Genomic DNA, 18,275 nt, shown 5'->3' with positions numbered 1-18,275 from the left:
AAAACAATTGTTTGATGTAGTTTCTAAGGCTGGACTAATGTCAAAGGCAGTTCTTGTTTCACTGATTTACTAAGATGCTTTTGCCTCTCTTTTCTGTCTTACTTGCCTGGAAAAATCCTAACTCTTGTTTATCACGATGTATTCTTCCATACTTAAGTAGGTAATGTGGCTGGAATAAACATACACATATGCACACATGAACTCGTATGGCCATGTTCATTAGCCTTACTTTATGTTTAGATTGCAGTCCTCATCAGGGTATTAAAATTGTCCAGAAATTCAGCAGCCTTGCCTCTTCCATTTGCTCTCTCTCTCCTTTTTTTTTTTTTTTCCCATTTGCTCTTCTATTCAAGATGGCTATTCTCAGTCCCCTGCTCTTCTCTTCCCTCTCCCGTCCTCCTCTCTTATTTTCTCTAATCCTTAGAGCTAATGACCTACTTCTTAAGTCATAAAATACATGCAATTAGTAGACAAATTCCATCTTTCCTCATCACTAAATCTACTGAACTACTACTACTATTTTTAAGTGTTTTGATGACTCAGCCTTCCCTTCTGTTATAGGAGCAAACTGCCTCTTTTTTATCTAAGGACAGTTGCTTAGCTTATGGATTTGACCATATCCCTTCATGCCTGTTCAGGGAATTTGTTCCTGCATTTATCCTGTCTCTTTTCTGTGTCATCAGTTTTTTCCTGTTGAAACATTTTCCCATCAGTATACATACACGTGCAATAGTACCCAACAAAATGTTTATTCCTTGAGTCTGTGTCACTCTTCAGTCCTGCCCTATTGCCTGCTTCCATTTATAGAAAAGTTCCTTGAGAATCTCTACTTCCTGTCTGTACTACCTTACTTCTTATTTTCGCATGGACCAACACCAGTCAGGCTGTCTTAGCCCCTTCACCCCTGAAACTACGATGCAAAAGTCACCAATAATCTCCATGTTGTGAAACCAGTAGGCATTTCTCAGGCTTTCCCTGAATAGACATTTCAATATTATTTAATCTTCTCTTAATGAAAATGTTCTTCATTTGGATGCCAAAACTACACACTTTAATCATTTTCACTTGACTTCAGTGGCTATTCTGTAACTATCTTGTAGTTGATCTTCTTATTCTGTGTAACTTATAAAATTGGGCATGCCTTTGGACTCAGTAATCATTTCTCTGTTTACACCCACTTCCTAGCTGACCTTATCATCTATAAACTGGCTACTTCACAAATTATATCTCTATTCCTATCCTACCTGCTAGTCCCAGATTCCATATCCAATCATTCACTATCTCTTCTTGGATGTCTGATAGGTATCTCAGAACTAGCATATCTAAAACAGAAGTCTTTTGGCTTTCCCCAAGTGTCCCCTTCTCAATAAATGGCACTATGATTTACTCAGTTAAAAAGAAAAGAAAAGAAAAGTAGTCATTGTCCTTGAGTTCTCTTTCTTACTCTCAAAATCCATCCATCAATTAGGCTGGTCAGCTCTCTCTTTGAAATATAAATCACATAATACCACAAAGAGTCTGAGGACATGACACAGTGGAAAAAGTGGGCAATTACCATTACCCAATTGACTAGTGGAGATAGAAAAAAAAAAAAAAAAAAGAGAGAGAGAGAGAGATGGGAAAGGGCTGACATTAATCATTTCAGGAACGTAGGAGGCAAGATTTTCTCCTTAGGATATGACTTGACAAGAGTAGAAAATATTTGAACAGCTGCTGTGAGGCATCAAAGAACAAGAAATGAAGGAACATAGTAGCCGTGAGGGTCCTCTAGATGTCTCACTTTTATGGAAAATGTGTTTCTTCCAATCTCAAATGAGCTTCTGCTTTCTCTTGGACTCAAGGACAGGGCTCTGACATCATCTCATAAATGCACCACAAGATTCCATGTACTAAATAGAGAAGAGTGGCAAGAGAGTGCCTGCCTTGTACCAAGATTTGTATATTGATTGTGGGTACAGAGTACTGAAATAATCATAGTCTTCAGAGCTATTCAAAGCCACTGTCTTTCCTCTATTTTATTCCCTTTTATGCTATTCTTTACCCCCTTTCCCCTCTTCACGACAGTCAATTGTTTAATGTAGTTACTTTTTGTTTGTATTTCTAAAATTTTAATTCCAGCATAGTTAACATGCAGTGTTACATTAGTTTTGGGTGTACATTTTACTGATTCAGCATTTCTATACATTACTCAGTGCTCATCATGATAAATGTGCTCTTAATCCCCTTTACTTATTTCACCCATCCCCTACCCCCATGTTTGTTCTTTTAAAATCGGTTTTGGGGGCGCCTGGGTGGCTTGGTCGGTTAAGCCTCCGACTTCGGCTCAGGTCATGATCTCACGGTCCGTGAGTTCAAGCCCCGCGTCGGGCTCTGTGCTGACAGCTCGGAGCCTGGAGCCTGTTTCGGATTCTGTGTCTCCCTCTCTCTCTGCTCCTCCCCTGTTCATGCTCTGTCTCTCTCTGTCTCAAAAATAAATAAACGTTAAAAAAAATTAAAAAAAAAAAAAGATGCTGTCACCAGTAACAGACATATTTAAAAAAAATAATAATAAAAAATAAAAAATAAAATTGTTTTTGGGGGCACCTGGGTGGGTCAGTCAGTTGAGTGTCAGAATTTTGATTTCAGCTCAGGTCATGATCCCAGGGTCATGGTATCCAGCCCGAGTTCAGGCTCTGCACTGAACCTGGAGCCTGCTTAAGATTATTTCTCTCTCTCCCTTTGCCTTTTTCCCCCATTCATTCACTCTCTCTCTCTCTCAAAAAAAAAATAAATAAATAAAATATATATAAATAAAACTGTTTTTGTTTTGCAGATAAGCGCTGTTCAATTTGGGGGTTCTCTGGCTCACCTTATTTGTTGCAGTTGACACTGTTGTTAAGATCCATTCATGTTGTTACGTACCTATTTAATTATTATTCTCGATTGATCATCCTGTATAGTGTTCAGTGGCGTACTACCACATTTTGCCTTTCTCTTCTGCTAGTGATAGACAACAAGATTACCTCTAATTCCTTGCCACCACAAACAATAATGGGATTTCTCACAGAAGTCCTTTATGGATCTGTGAGAATTCCTTGGGATGAATACTCAGGAATGGAGTTTCTGAGTTACGGGGTATATGAACATTCAATTTGTTAAGCATTATTTCTTCAGATGAGTCTCGCTATTTATATGTTGTCATCAGTAGTGCATGTAAAGTAACTGTGTTTTCCTCAACTCTTTTTGCACATTAGAATTACCTGAAGGGTTCTTAAAAAATAATATAGCCAGGACCCTTTATTCTGATATAAATGGACTGAGTGAATCTTTGACATTGTATACTTTTTTTATTTCTTCCAGATGATTCCAATGAGTATATAAATAGAACCATTGTTATAATCTCACATCATTACCAGCATTTGGCATTATATAATTTTCTGACTTTTCAGTCAAATTAGTATAACACAATATGGTTTAAATTTGTATTTTGATGATTACTCATGGGTTTGAGCATTTGTTTATATGCCTTTTGGACTGCCTGTTCTATACATTGGCAATTCTCATCATTTGTTCCTTTTCCTTCTGGGTTATGGACTTTTTCTTACTGTTTTTTAAGAAAGTCTTTGTGTATTTTAGATATTACTTCTTTATCAGATTTATAGAGAGAAACAATTTTTTTCCTCAGATTTGTCAGTTGTCTATTATCTTTTCTATAGTGACCTTTTCTGAAATGAAATGTTTATGATGTAATAAAGTTGATTTTTATTTTTGTATATTTTTCAAAAAATTCTTCCCCTACTTTAAGTCAGAATAATATTCTTTTATATTTTCTTATATTTTATGGCTTTTATTTCTTCTAAAGTTATTAGTTAATATGGTTCCCAAAGCCAAATGTAAAATGTAGTAGACTTGTACTTTTCCATCTTATTGCATATTTTCTACTTAGCGTGCTTTGTTTTTTTATTTTTCTTCATTTCCTACTGTCAACTAGATAAAGGTTTTTGACCGATTTAAAGTGTACATATTGTAGTTTTGCTCTTACTGGTAGTTGCCCTCAGGACACATTTCCATTCTTATGTTCTCACATTAATCCCTCAAATTTTAACATCTGTAACTTCTCAACAATGAGTACTAAACTACAATTCATGTCCCAGGTTTTTTTTTCTCTGTGCTCTACTATGTAGCAAATGTGTATTCAGATTTTCAGTTCTGGATTGTTATGGATATGTGTATGTGTATGTGTGTATGTGTCTAACTCTTTCTTTATATTTATATATCCATATATCCTTCTATGCATCTGCTAATTTTCTTTCTTTTTTTTTGTTTCATTTTTTATTTTTACTCCTACATTAGCTATTATTGTTTTTAGGATAAAATACCTTGGTAAAATTTATGGTAAGACTATAGTGCTTTTATCTTTTACCAAAAAAGCTGGATTTGTTTCTCTTCTTATTTTAATACTACCAAGAGTATCTTCATTATTTTTTTTTACCTTTTCAGTAAAAAAAAAAAAAAAAAAAGCAAAAGTACTTTATTTTTTCAGTGGTAAAAATTCTGAGGCATTGTATGTCTTCAAGATTTTATTTTTTTTAAAGTAACCTCCAACACCTAATGTGAGGCTCGAACTTACAACCTTGAGATCAAGTGTCACAGGCTCTACTGACTAAGCCAGCCAGGTGCCACAAGCATTGTATATCTGTATTACTCCCACACATTATACTATAGTTACTCTATATAACATTCATGGTTCAAAGTTCTTCTCTTTTAAGGGTGCCTAGGTGGCTCAGTTGGTTAAGAGTCTGACTATGGCTCAGGCCATGATCTCATGGTTCCTGAGTTTGAGCCCCATGTCAGGCTCAAACTGACAGCTCAGAGCCTGGAGCCTGCTTCAGGTTCTGTCTCCATCTTTCTCTCTCCCCCCCCCCCCCCGCCCCCCACCCCTTACGCTGTGTGTCTCTCTCTCTGTCCCTCAAATATAAACATTAAAAAAAAGTTAAAAAACAAAAAACAAAGTTCTTTTCTTTTAGAATAGCTTAGAATATTGCTTACTTATTGTTTTTGCATCCTGTGTTTACTATTGTGAATTTTATTGTTAATTTTGTTCTTGTTGTTATTTAGGCCATCTTTTTCTGCCTGGAAATGTTGTATATTTTCTTTTTGCATTTAATATTCTTAATTTTACTATACCATGCCTGGATCTGAAACTTTCATTTTGACATTGTTTTCATAGTCTATTTTAATTCTGTGAAAATTCTTTTCATAATTTTTTCTTAACTATTCCCTGCTCTCTGTTTTTATTTTTTCTCTCTTTTTGGTATTCCAGTATCTAGATTTTGGCATTTTATTTCTATCCTCTATATCTCTTAGTATTTCTTTGATATACGTATCTCTTTTCTGTAGCCACCTAAGAGAGTGTCTCCATTTAATCTTCAAACTCAATAATTCAGCTATGAGTTGTACCATTTTGTAATATAGTTCCATTTATTGTTGCTTTTTATAGTTTTAGCCATTATATTTTTGTACTCATCGATATGAATATTTTGTATTCATCGATCTATCAGAGCCACAGACTTAGAAAACAAAGCGTAATTCCTGGCTTGGTTTGCCAACACTGTTGCTGGACAAATTTGGATAAACTCATCATAAGAGAAGCCAATAACTCAAGAAATGACAGTTTAAAAAAGAGAAAGGGAGAAACTTATTTTATAAGCTGGCAGCCAGGGGAGGTGGCAGGCTCAAACCTTAACGAACTGACCTCCTCGCCTGCAAGATGGACACCTAGAGTTTTACAGAGAGAGGGTCAAGGCAGGTATGTGCAAGAGACCATGCAGGGGGCATGTGACCATGGGTGAGGGGTGGTATGTGTTCAGCTTATGATCTTGGGAGGGAAGGGGATTTGTGGGGTGTTGTCCTCTAGGCATTCCCTTGCTATCAGGGCTTTTCTGGTTTGGCAGTTGGAATCTTCTGGTCTTGGCAAAACACCTTTGTCACTGCCTCAAGAAAGTGCAATATGAAATAAGCACAATGGGTTTTAGAGTAGGAGTTCAGTGGTCTTCTCTATTTCTGGTTTTAATTGTTGGGGTCTGTAGTTGAGCAAAAAGGCTCGCTGACCATACTAATATTTTCCTTTTGGCTCACTTATTAATGATTTCTTATTATTTTCCCATTTACAAATATTTCTTCCTTTGTCTTTAGCTAAATACTGTCTTCATTCCCTTCTATTCTTAGAATTTTGTTTCTGTGAAAAGTTTAACCTAGATAAAGAATATTGCCTATGTTTTATTGGAGTAAGTTTTTTCTTCTTTTTTGGCATTGAAACAGATACACTGTTTGCTTGACTTTAGTGGAACTTTTGTCTGAAAATATGCATGGTTTTATTAAATTGTTCATTAATTTATATTGTTTCAACACATATGTCATTTCAATAGATTTTTTTCATGTCCAACAAAAGTTCTGTTTCTTATGTCAGAAAATGATCATGGTTGTTAATCATTTTTGGCTTGTTTCTAATGTTTTCTTTGATGAAAAGGTGTTCTGTCTTTATTTGTAAAATTCATCATAATTGTGTGCAGTATGTGTAACAAGGTAATCAATTACTAAACAGCTTTGGAGAGTTTTTTAATTCTGAAAATATCTTCAAATTAAGATTTTTTATAGTTACACATTTTCAACAGATTTTGGAAGCTAAGATATATGTTTGTATTACAATAAAATATGTATTATTTTAGAAAACTTAATTTATTAAATTGATTTGTAATTTATGAGATATTTACTATACAAGGAACTAGATGCTAGGGATGCAAGGACAACAAATTTAAAAAAAAATTTTTTTTAATGTTTATTTATTTTTGAGAGAGAGAGAGAGAGAGAGAGAGAGCTGGGAAGGGGCAGAGAGAGGGAGACACAGAATCTGAAGCAAGCTCCAGGCTCTCAGCTCTCTGCACAGAGACCAACGCGGGGCTAGAACTCACAAGCTGTGAAATCAAGACCTGAGCTGAAGTCAGATGCTTAAACGACTGAGCCACCCAGGGGCCCCTAGGACAGCAAAATTTTTAAATCTCCGATTCACTTACTTTTCAAAGACATTCTTGCAATCATTTTATCCTGAAATGAAAGCATTCATGAGTGCAAGAGAATGAGAGGTATAGCTCCATTTGAGTAGATATATTGAAAGGAAAAATTTTCAAATTAGTTCAGTTAGTTCAGTGACTAGGTTATGGTTAGTTGCCAGAAATCTTTCTAATCTGATCAAATGGAGTGTCAAATAAAAAGCAAATCAGGACTTATGTAAGGAAACTTTATTTGATTTTTTAAAAATTTAAAAAAAAAATTGGTTTATTTTTGAGAGAGAGAGAGACAGGGAGAATGAATGGGGGAGGGCAGAGAGAGAGGGAGCACAGAATCTGAAGAAAACTCCAGACTCCTGAGCTGTCAGCACAGAGCCTGATACAGGGCCCAAACCCAGGAACTGGGAGATCATGACCTGAACCAAAGTCAGATGCTCAACAGACTGAGCCACCCAGGCACCCCAGGCCTTATTTGGAAGATTACTACAATAAATGGAGGTGGGGAAATTGTAATAGGGAGAATTTGCCAACCACAGATCTATAGGCATCTCAAAGGCTAGGCAGAAAAGAACTTTTCTTTTTATAAGGAAGAGTAAACAAGGCTAGAAAGAATGAGATGTGGGAAGGTGGGATGAATGATAGTGGCGTGATTAGGGCAGACCAGAGAGTGTATTACCCTGTACATCAGCCTATTTCTAGGAGAGATTATGAAGGGAAGGGTTGAGTTTGTTAAGGTGAGAGTAGGTCAAAGCTAAGGATTCTGGAGGAAAGAGAGAAGTTTAGCTAAAGTATAGTCAAGTAGCAGGTATTTTGTCCAGATTGGTCAGTGGTACATATAGCTCAGCTAATCATTTATGAAGCAAAGGATGGGAATTTGGAGGGTCTTTGTCTGGCCTTGTCTTGAGTAAACAAGGAGAGTGCCTTGAATCTTATCTAAATCATATGGGGAAGGGTGGTTCTTTTCATTTCCAAAACACAAAGGGGTGGGGGATTTCCTTAACCTTTGTTATTTTCTAGGATCACAGAGCTAGAGTAAGTTCAACATTGTCAGGATGGTGATAAAGAGATTTTTGACGATAAGTGTTTTGGCAGCTATATGTGAAAGACTGGTAAAAACCCACAGGAAGGAGAGAATTTAAGAATATTGTAGTCCCAGTAAAGTTAAAAATAGGATATGTATGATTGTAGTGACAGAGACAGAATGTATTTTTAGCTGTGGCCAAGCAGCATTGTGTGTGGGCAAGTGCAGTGGTAATATCCAGCCTGCCTCTAACCGTAAAGAAAGCATGATTTCCCAGTATAAATGTTTGAAAGTTCTGTTTTCAAGGATTAGGTAGATGTCTTGTCCGTCAATTCTCTCCCAATGAAACCATTGACATTGTGAGATACTCCGGATATCAAATGAAAAGATAAAGGATTTCTTTTGAGGGCTGCTTTAAAATCTTGTAAAAGAAAAATAATCTTTTTCTCTTATTTTCTTAAAACTCTCTTAAAATAAATCTATGAAATGATGAAAATGGTAAGTCTATACACATTCATAATTACTGTTTGTTAGAATTTAATGTAAATACAAAAAAAATGTGCTTTTGGTAAAGATACCAATCTAAAAACAATTGATGTTAAAGCAAAAGACTGAAATGAAAAAAAAAAAAAACCCTTTCAAGTTAAAAAAAATTCTTCTGGGGTAAATGTATAGATCAAATTGGCTTTATTCAACAACTCATAAATTAGTCAGCATCCCATCTAGCAAGTAGAAGAGAGTTCTGAGAAGCTGTACAAAATGGAAGGATTTTATAGGCAGCAATGGGCAAGACAAGGAGGTTATTAGCAAAAAAAAAGAAGGAATTGTTTCTGGCAAGGTCACCTTCCCTGAGGGGGAAGAGCAGGGGGTCTTAACATGCAGATTACCTCATAAAGCTGATCAGGAAATTCCGGACTGATTAGTTTAAAATTCCACAACTGGGAGAGGCTGAAACTGCAATTAGTTTAGGTATTAAGTCTCAGGGCTTAGCAAAAGTGACTCCATTCAGGGCCTGTTTCTTTTCAACAAAGTGAAATATTGTGATAAAAGGCAGAAAATTTGAAACTGAAATAAAAATTTTTATATTGTTGCTTTTAGTTTGTAAAAATCAACAGAATCTTAAAACAGTATGTATTTTACAAATCCTAGTCTTAAAATCCAAAAAGTCTTGAGTTTTAGACTCTGATAGCATTAATTGAGTAGTCAAGCTGTTTTATTCTAGTCTTTCAAAGGAATTCAGACAATTTTGCCAAAGATAATGTTACCTCAGTAATTGGATCCCACAAGTTCTCTCTCACAGTTAGAATATGGATATCAAAGTGTTTGGTGAAATGACCAAAACAGCAGGTGTGAAAGGATAGAGTTCTTATGTGTACAATCAAAATAAAAAGGAACAAAAGTATATTGTTATGATTTTTTTTTCTAAAATGGAGAAAATATTGAGTAGGACTTCCGCCAAATACTTCAAAATCTAATATTCAAAGGGAACCTAAACCCGGGACACTTAGTGTACATATAGCAGAGTCCTGTGTACTGTAAATAATGTTTGTTTCAATATGCAGGGTTTTATTTGTCTTAAAAAATATTTCTCTGAGCATAATTTACTTACTGTGGGATTATCTCATTTTTAGAATAAGGTAGCTGAGCTCCCATTAAGGACAGAAGATAATGAAGAAAACCCAGTGAGACAAATAGTTAATTGATCATTGAATGAAGTTTTAATGAAAATTCTCAGTATCTAATTATTGAAACAGACTTTTAGGAGCCTGCCAAAGTGCAGCTCAGAATTGTACAGGCACTTATTGAAGTATATTGGGATACTCATCATGCCCATGCAAAAGGCATTGCTTAGGCAGTTTGAGAATTCCAATACCTCTCCTTCCCTGGAGCTTTCACTCTTTTGGTCCTAATGTTACAGCAAATACTCAGTGCCCAGAAAGAGGTAGACGACATGCACTAGGGGAATCAGAAAAGACTGTTTACTTCACACAGGTGCCAGCCCTGTGGAGTCACCTCTAATGGCTGAGCATCTGGCTCGGATTTTACTGATCTTTTATACATATGTGCTTCTGGGTTGGACGGGACTAGTATAGTCAAGCTCCTGGTTCCTGGCTGCTGGCTGATGCAAGAGGCAAGCAAGATTGCAGAAGCCAAAATTGTGAAAAGGGTGTATCTGGCCTGGACATCTGGCTGGTCCTTTTTATCTGCGTTTACCAACTTTCCTTCTCACTAAGATCACAAAAAGACCCACGGATACCCTCATTCCAGAGGTGCTGAGTGGCAGCACCACCTCCAAATACAAGGGGTATCTCTGTAGTACCCAGTCCCTGTATGGAATTTTGTGGTATCGCAACATTGCCACAATTATTGCCCAGATACATTTTGCATGGTAGTTAGAGGTTTATAGCTGTGGAAGTGACTTTTGAATATACCTCATCCAAATCCTCTTAAAGCAGTAAGTGTTACTGTCAGAATAAAATGGATAAAATTTGGTAGCTTTCATTGTCAGAAAAGATAGGCTTTATATGCCCCTTTTTCTTTTTGATTCATTGTAGCCTTTATTTTGACTTCAGTCTTGGCGTTGAAGGAGATTCAAGCCCTTTTTATTCTGTTGCACAGAACTGTATTCTAGACCTTGCATATTAAGCTTTTCTTGCATATAAGCCATTCTAAAGAGTTGGCCGCATTACCAGGTAACCACGTGTTTCCTTTAGACCTCCCCTGCTCCCAGTCAAGGATGTTACAGAATAGCCTAGATGAGAGCCTCTGTGGGGCCAGTGGATGCTGTCTGAGGCTATTAGTGTGACGAAGAGCCCCATGCCCATAATCAACATGTGCTGTAGTCTACCCTCTGCCCAGGACATTCTTTCTTGTCTCACCTTTGACCTTTGCTCCTCTGGGCAATGATTAGTCACGTCTGCTCTGAAACTTTCACTTTGAACAGGACAGTAATTTGTACTTCATCCTCTAATTTTCAATGGTATCCCTCTCTAAAAGGGGTTGTCCCTACGTGCAGAGCCCCACACCCATTCTCCCCTATTTCTCAAAGATGATACATTCTTTGAGGGACATGCCATACTTATTTTTACTTCTCCATCCCTATAATGCTTGTCACATAATGTGGTCTCAAAACGTATCTGTTCAAAGAGCGAAGGATTTTTAATGAAGGTTATGACATATGGGTAAATATTGTAAAATATAGAAAAATAATGGTAAGCATTTGTATCCCAAGTCAGAGAAATTCAAAAATCACTAATGCCACTATTTCTTAGCAAATTATAAATAAATATTCTCTTTAACACAGATCATGTAGCTTCTTCTAGTAATGTGAAATTTCTCAGTTTGTGTGCTGGTTAGTTTTCTTGGCTACACTTAGAAAGTATCTATCTACGAAAGCAAGACTTTTGCAATTTACAGTTATAAAATACAGTAAAGAAGAATATTACAAGATATCTTAAAATTTGGAGATTCAAGCAGAGAACCTTTACAATGGATACTAAGTAGATCCAGAAGAGTAAAAAATGAGCTGAATTCTCCGAAGAGGATTTTGGAAGCTACATGAACTGTTAGAAGCAATGAAGTTCCATTCCAGTAGCTAGCCACTACAGAGGATTTAGCAACCTGGAGGGTTAATATTGGGTCTAAAACCGGCTGACATTCTCTCATGATTACCTTCCTGAATTACATATTCAAAAAAAGCACATAAGACATTTGAGAGTAAAAAATTCATTCACAGGAGAAACAACTGTGTTTTGTATTGTTTTTTAACTTTACCTAGTCTCTCTTCCTAGAACTAAACTTAATGATTAGGCTTCATTATTTTAGCATCATTTCTGATCTCAGGGTGAGCAATGAGATTTTAAAGTGATTTATGACTTATGTTTATGTAGATTATGTTTTAATCCATTTTCACGTTCTTTAAAACTTTAACCTTGAAAGAATTTCAGGAAAATATGGTGAGGATAAACTGGTAAGGAAAAAATGAAATTCAGAACTTGCTGTTTTATAGATTTTAGTATTACACCATATAAAGTTTCTTGTCATAACAATAGTTATTTATTTATTTATTTATTTATTTAAGAGCCTAGGCAGCAGGTTTTTTAAAGCAGGAAACTGCCATTCTTTTAAAAAGCCACTCTAAATTTCTTCTGAACTAGTTTGTAAACATCAGTGGATTTCTTTCATAAAATCAGTTTTCAAACCTCGATATGCTGGATCTATTTAAAAAAAAAAAAGATTGTTGGCTCCAAACTTTTTTTAAAAATTAGGCTTACAAAAGTTTAAAGTTATAGAATGAATTAATACCAAGTTATTTTATAGTGTTTTGTTAATATAGTTCCTGATTTTGAAATAAAATTTGGGCACCTGGGTGGTGCAATAGGTTAAGTGTCTGACTCTCGATCTTGGTTCAGGTCATGATCTCGTGGTTCCTGAGTTCGAGCCCTGTGTTGGGCTCTGTGCTGACAGCATGGAACCTGCCTGGGATTCCCCCTCTCTCCCTCTTTGTCTGTCCCTCCCCTGATTGTGCTCTCTCTCTCTCTCTCTCTCTCAAAATAAATAAACTTTAAAAAATGGATATTAAAACAATTCATCTAGTGATGTCTATGTTTCTGGATCAGTTTTTCCGGATCAGTTTTAATTGATTTTCCTCCCACTGTGTATTGTATTCTTTTACTTCTTTGTATGCTTGATTTTTTTTTTTTAATTGGATGCCAGATATTATGCATTTCGCTATGTTTGGTGTTGAGTATTTTTATATTCCTTAAAGTGTTTTTGAACATAACTTTGAGATATAGTGAAGTTACTTGGAAATGGGTTAATTCTTTGGGGTCTTGCTATTAAAAGTTGTTAAGTGGGTCCAAAGCAGCATTTATTCTAGCTTTATTTTCCCCCATTTACAAGGCTAGGCACTTCTTAGTAATCTAACTGATGTCCTGTAAATTATGAGCTTTTTCTTCCTTGCTGTTGACTCTAGAGTGAGCTACAGGCACCAATCTCTTTGAACTTTGTGGATGACTATTTACTCAGTCTTAGGAAGTAGTCATTACCAAGTTAAATTGTAAGACTTTTTCTTTTTAAAGTTCATTTATTCCTTTTGAGAGAGAGAGAGAGAGAGAGAGAGAGAGAGATAGCTCGAGCAGGGGAGGGACAGAGAGAGGAGGGGAAAGAGAGAGAGAGAATCCCAAGGAGGCTCTGCACTGACAGTGTGGAGCCTGATGCAAAGCTCAAACTCACCAACCATGAGATCATGACCTGAGCTGAAATTAAGAGTACAATGGTTAACCAACTGAGCCACCCAAGCACACCAAATTATAAGGCTTTTTGCAGGTATCTTTAGTTATTTCTGTGGAGCCCTTGCCTCTCCAGTGCTCTGGTCTGCAACACTAGTCACCTTTGTTTTACCACATTGGCAATGATAATCTCCTCAATTTAGGGAGGTTGCTGGAATCTGACTGGGTTCCACCTCCCTGCACCATATCCTGGAAACTATCTCTGTGTATTAAACTGGGGAAATTGTATGGCTTACCTTAATTGTTTTTCATCCTTCATTGATCGCTTTCCTTTGCTGTCTGATGTTCGTAGTCTTGAGAATTATTGTTTCATACATTTTGTCTCAATTTTTAGGTGTTGTAGATGGTAAGATAAATATAGCCTGTTACTCCATCTTGGTTAGAAGTAGAAGTGTGTAAATGAGTCTATAGAGCTTTCTTTAACATATGGGAAGGTGGCAACATACATTTCTGAGGAAGGTTTGGATTAGTCAGTGAATGGTAATGACTCTGTTTTGACATATACCATTAAAGAAATTAGTGTAAGTTCTCATATCATACCATATAGTATTATTAATCCCAAAGGGTTTTCTGTATGTATAAAGAAAGGATTATAAAAAGTATATCCCCAAGAGACACATGCAGAGACACACGCTCTCCAGTATTCAATCCTGGAGAGTATGAAAGTAAATGAGGATTCTCACATACAACTCATGGCCATGCACATTGTTCCAGCCTCTGTTTTTGTTTTTTAATCGAACAACTCTTTTATGTTTAATTAAGGGACGCCTGGGTGGCTCAGTCGGTTAAGCGGCCGACTTCAGCTCGGGTCATGATCTCGCGGTCCGTGGGTTCAAGCCCCGCGTCGGGCACTGTGCTGACAGCTCAGAGCCTGGAGCCTGTTTCGGATTCTGTGTCTCCCTCTCTCTGACCCTCCCCCGTTCATGCTCTGTCTCTCTCTGTCTCAAAAATAAATAAACGTTAAAAAAAAAAATTAAAAAAAAATAATAGAAAATCTAAATAGTAACACTTTAGACCTAGTATAACTTTTACTCTGGGATGCTATTTTTTTTGGAAAAAATTGTAAAAGTTATTTATGTCAGCTATTCTTTCTGTATATTGTTTAGCTAGAATTTAGAAATAATTATTAACTGAGAAGGCAATAGTGCATCCATGTATAAGTAGCCATTGAAGCAATGTTTATCAAAAGTTTGTCCAAAAAGAAAGATTTATATCATGCTGTAAACTGAAACAAAGTAGGTTTATACAAAACTTATATTTCTTAAACTTAAAATGGTAAATCGATAACAATGTATATCTTACTACTTCAGCTATAAAATACATTAAAACATGTTATTAATACATTGAACATGAATATGGTGTATTGAATGCCAACTTAGTTAGCATTACGCACTGTGCTCTACACATGGGCATAGTGAACAAACCCACCATGCTTATTCTCTAGTGGGGAATAAAGAACTGCTTTACAAAGAAGAGTAGAGTGGCTAGGGTCAAATAAATATGCTAAAAAGTCATTGGAAAGTGGGGTGCCTGGATGGCTCAGTCAGTTAAGCATCCAACTTCGGCTCAGGTCATGATCTCACGGCCCGTGAGTTCGAGCCCCGCGTCAGGCTCTGTGCTGACAGCTCAGAGCCTGGAGCCTGTTTCAGTTTCTGTGTCTCCCTCTCTCTCTGACCCTCCCCCGTTCACGCTCTGTCTCTCTTTGTTTCAAAAATAAATAAACGTTAAAAAAATTTAAAAAGTAGTTGGAAAATGAAATTATACTTTTTATTTACATGATAAGAACAGCCTATCTGATATTCACTGACATTTATATCTGTGTTTGGAAAACAGGCGAAAATCCTTCTGGTGTTCTGGAGTCATAGAATTGTAGTGTTATTTTATCCTCTATTTATTTGGCCTGTTGAACCTTATACAGTCATGTTAAGGTTTTTGTTGTTGTTATTGTTGTTGTTGTTGTTTTTTCCTGTCTATATGTCTCCAGAGACTTTATATTATAATCTTAATTTAAAATACACACAGTTTGGGGTGCTTAGGTGGCTCAGTCAGTTGAGTGTTTGACTCTTAATTTCAGCTCAGGTCAATGATCCCAGGGTCGGGGATCAAGCTCTGTAGGGCTTCATGCTGAGCGTGGAGCCTGCTTAAGATTTTCTCCCTCCTTGTGCCCCTCTCCCCTATGCTCGCTCTGTCTTGAAAGAAAAATAAATAAATAAATAAGCACGATTTTATGAAATTTAAAATTATATGGTATTAAACTCCATCTTTTTTTTTTTTTATTTTTTTGAGAGAGACATAAAGAGTGTGAGCCGGGAGGGGCAGGGAAAGAGGGAGACAGAGAATCCTGAATAGGCTTTGCGTGATCAGAGCAGAGCCCAAAGTGGGGCTTGAACTCATGAAACTGGGAGATCATGACCTGAGCCTAAATCCAAGAGTTGGACTCTTAACCTACAGAGCCACCCAGGCACCCCTTAACCTCCATCTTTATATTTCACAATCTGCTATTGTGAACAATGTCTACTTGAGACATACTGAATTTGCTCTACTGATTAATAGACTCCATGGTAATTTTGTGTATTTTTCCAGAGAAATCTAATCTTACATTCAGATACATTATGTATCTTTTCTGCTAGTTTTTGATTTTCATTTATTCCTCCAGGATACAATCGATCAATCAATAACCATGTCTGTTAGTTTCTAGATGAAAAGTAACTTTTGGTAGGATACAGAATATATTTTGTCCTAATGTATCCCCTTGTATACCTTGCTGAATGCCTGGCACTGGTGATTAATAAATGATTTCCAAATGAATAAATAAATTAATTGTAATAAATAAAGTCATTTAAATCATGACTTTTCCAATAATAGTATCTTTTATATTATACAAAAGAAACCATATTATATTGTTAGTATAAATGACGTAATCATTTTGGTGTTTTAGTTTATAAAATATATTCTCTACCTGTCTTGTATTAATGGCATATCATGAAAAAGTGAATGAAGTATGAGGTCAGTAAGAAAGTGATATTATAGTGTCATTATCTAAGTGTACAAAACAGTACCTAGTGATAATATTTTATAATTCTGTTAACTTTTAATTCTTTGGGAGCAGATAAGCCAGAACAGAGATAGTAGTAATTTCACTATAAAAATGACTTTTTATAAAGATTAATTTCTCTGTTGTGTTTTATTGCTTTGTAGGCTTAATGGTGAGAGTTATGGATGAAATGTTGGTATCCACCCCCCTCCCCCCAAATTCACATGTTGAAATACTAACCCCCAAAGTGGTATTTGGAGATGGGGACTTTGGGACCTAATTAGGTTTAGATGAGAGCATATGCACGAAGCCCCCATGATGGGATTAGTGTCTTCATAAAAAGAGAAGAAAACAAGAGCTCCCTCTCTCTCTGCCATGTGAGGACACAGCCGGAAGGTATCGGTCCATATACAAGCCAGGAAGAGGGCCCTCACTAGAACCTCACCTTGCTGGCATCCTGATTTCCAACCTCCAGCCTCCAATATTGCAAGTTAAAAATGTCTGTAGTTTAAGTGTTGCAGTTCCGGAATTTTGTTATGGCAGTCCAAGCTGACTAAGAGAGAAGCTGATCCTGAGAAGTAGGAAGCTGTTACAACAAAAAACCAAAAATGTGGACGCAGCTTTGGAACTGGGTGATGGGTAAAAGCTGGAAGTGTTTTGAGGTGCATGCTGAAAGAAGTGGAGATTGCTGTGAAGGTACTGCTCGAGGCAGTTCTGGTGAGGGTTCAGAAAGAAAAGAGGAGACCAAAAGCCTCCATCTTCTTAGAGAATACATAAATAATCATGAACAGAATGTTGGTAGACGTATGGATGGTAAAGGACATTCTGTTGAGGTCTCAGATGGAAATATAGGACGTGTTATTGAACAATGGAGAAAAGGTAATTCTTGTTATAAAGTGGGCAAAGAACTTGCCTGAAGTGTATTTGTGTTTTAGTATTTTGTGGAGGCTAGAACTTGTAATTGATGAAATTGGATATTTGGCTGAGAAAATTTCTAAGCCAAGTGTTGAACAGTGGCTTGGTTCCTTCTAACTGATTATAGTAAAATGTGAGAAGAAAAAAATGAATTGAAAAAGGAATTGTTAAACTACAAAGAAACAGTACTTACAGATTTGGAACATTCTCAGCTTATCCATACAGCAGAGAATACTAAGGATGTGGCCAAACAACCCTCTGCCAGTTTCAACTAAAGGGATGGAGATGGGATGAAATGAAGGAAGGCTTTTGGACTTCTTAGTTCCCACAGGACTGGAACATAGTTATTTTGCTGTGTACGTGAAGTGTTCTTCAAGACTAGGGATAAATTATTCCAAAGGCAAAATCAGAGATCATCACGTGTGCTTCCTTGGTTTCAAAGTGGGATAGGGTGCCATCATCTTCGTTTGAATCAGACAGCAGTGCCCAGAGCATCATGGGGTGTAGGGCCACCTAGCAGAGCCTAGTTGGAGAGGGACATGACTGCCACTGTCATAATCAAAGACTTCTGTTTGTTCAGTACTGTTAATAACCCCAAACTGTATCACACTTCTTACCTATAAGCTAAGAGAAAAGTATTAATCTTCTTTCTCCTTAAATTTGCACATAAATATAATTAATGGTAGATGTATAATAGGCAAAAGACAAGAAGATTAGGGAACTTGGGAGGAAATTTATTTGAGATATTGTTCTTATCTGCTGTGCCACCCATAATATTGAGTACTTATGTTTATTCTTATTTATTCTTATGAATAAATTTATATTTATTCAGTGTCTCATGGGGAATTCCAGAGTACTGTTTATAAATATTTAAAAAAAATTTTAAAGACTTTGTGATTAAAATGCATTTTGGGGCGCCTGGGTGGCTCAGTCGGTTAAGCGTCCGACTTCGGCTCAGGTCATGATCT

General features: G+C 36.5%; 1 protein-coding gene across 3 annotated transcripts in view; it reads left to right on the top strand.

Moving 5' to 3' along the window:
• The window catches only part of GULP1 (GULP PTB domain containing engulfment adaptor 1), a 269,420-nt gene that overhangs the window by 148,938 nt on the left and 102,207 nt on the right, over window positions 1-18,275 (top strand). The gene's annotated exons all lie outside the window — the stretch shown is intronic.

The sequence above is a fragment of the Panthera uncia genome (genome assembly GCF_023721935.1).
Source record: "Panthera uncia isolate 11264 chromosome C1 unlocalized genomic scaffold, Puncia_PCG_1.0 HiC_scaffold_3, whole genome shotgun sequence".
Taxonomy (NCBI): Eukaryota; Metazoa; Chordata; class Mammalia; order Carnivora; family Felidae; genus Panthera; species Panthera uncia.
This window is presented reverse-complemented; position numbering and strand designations above follow the sequence as displayed.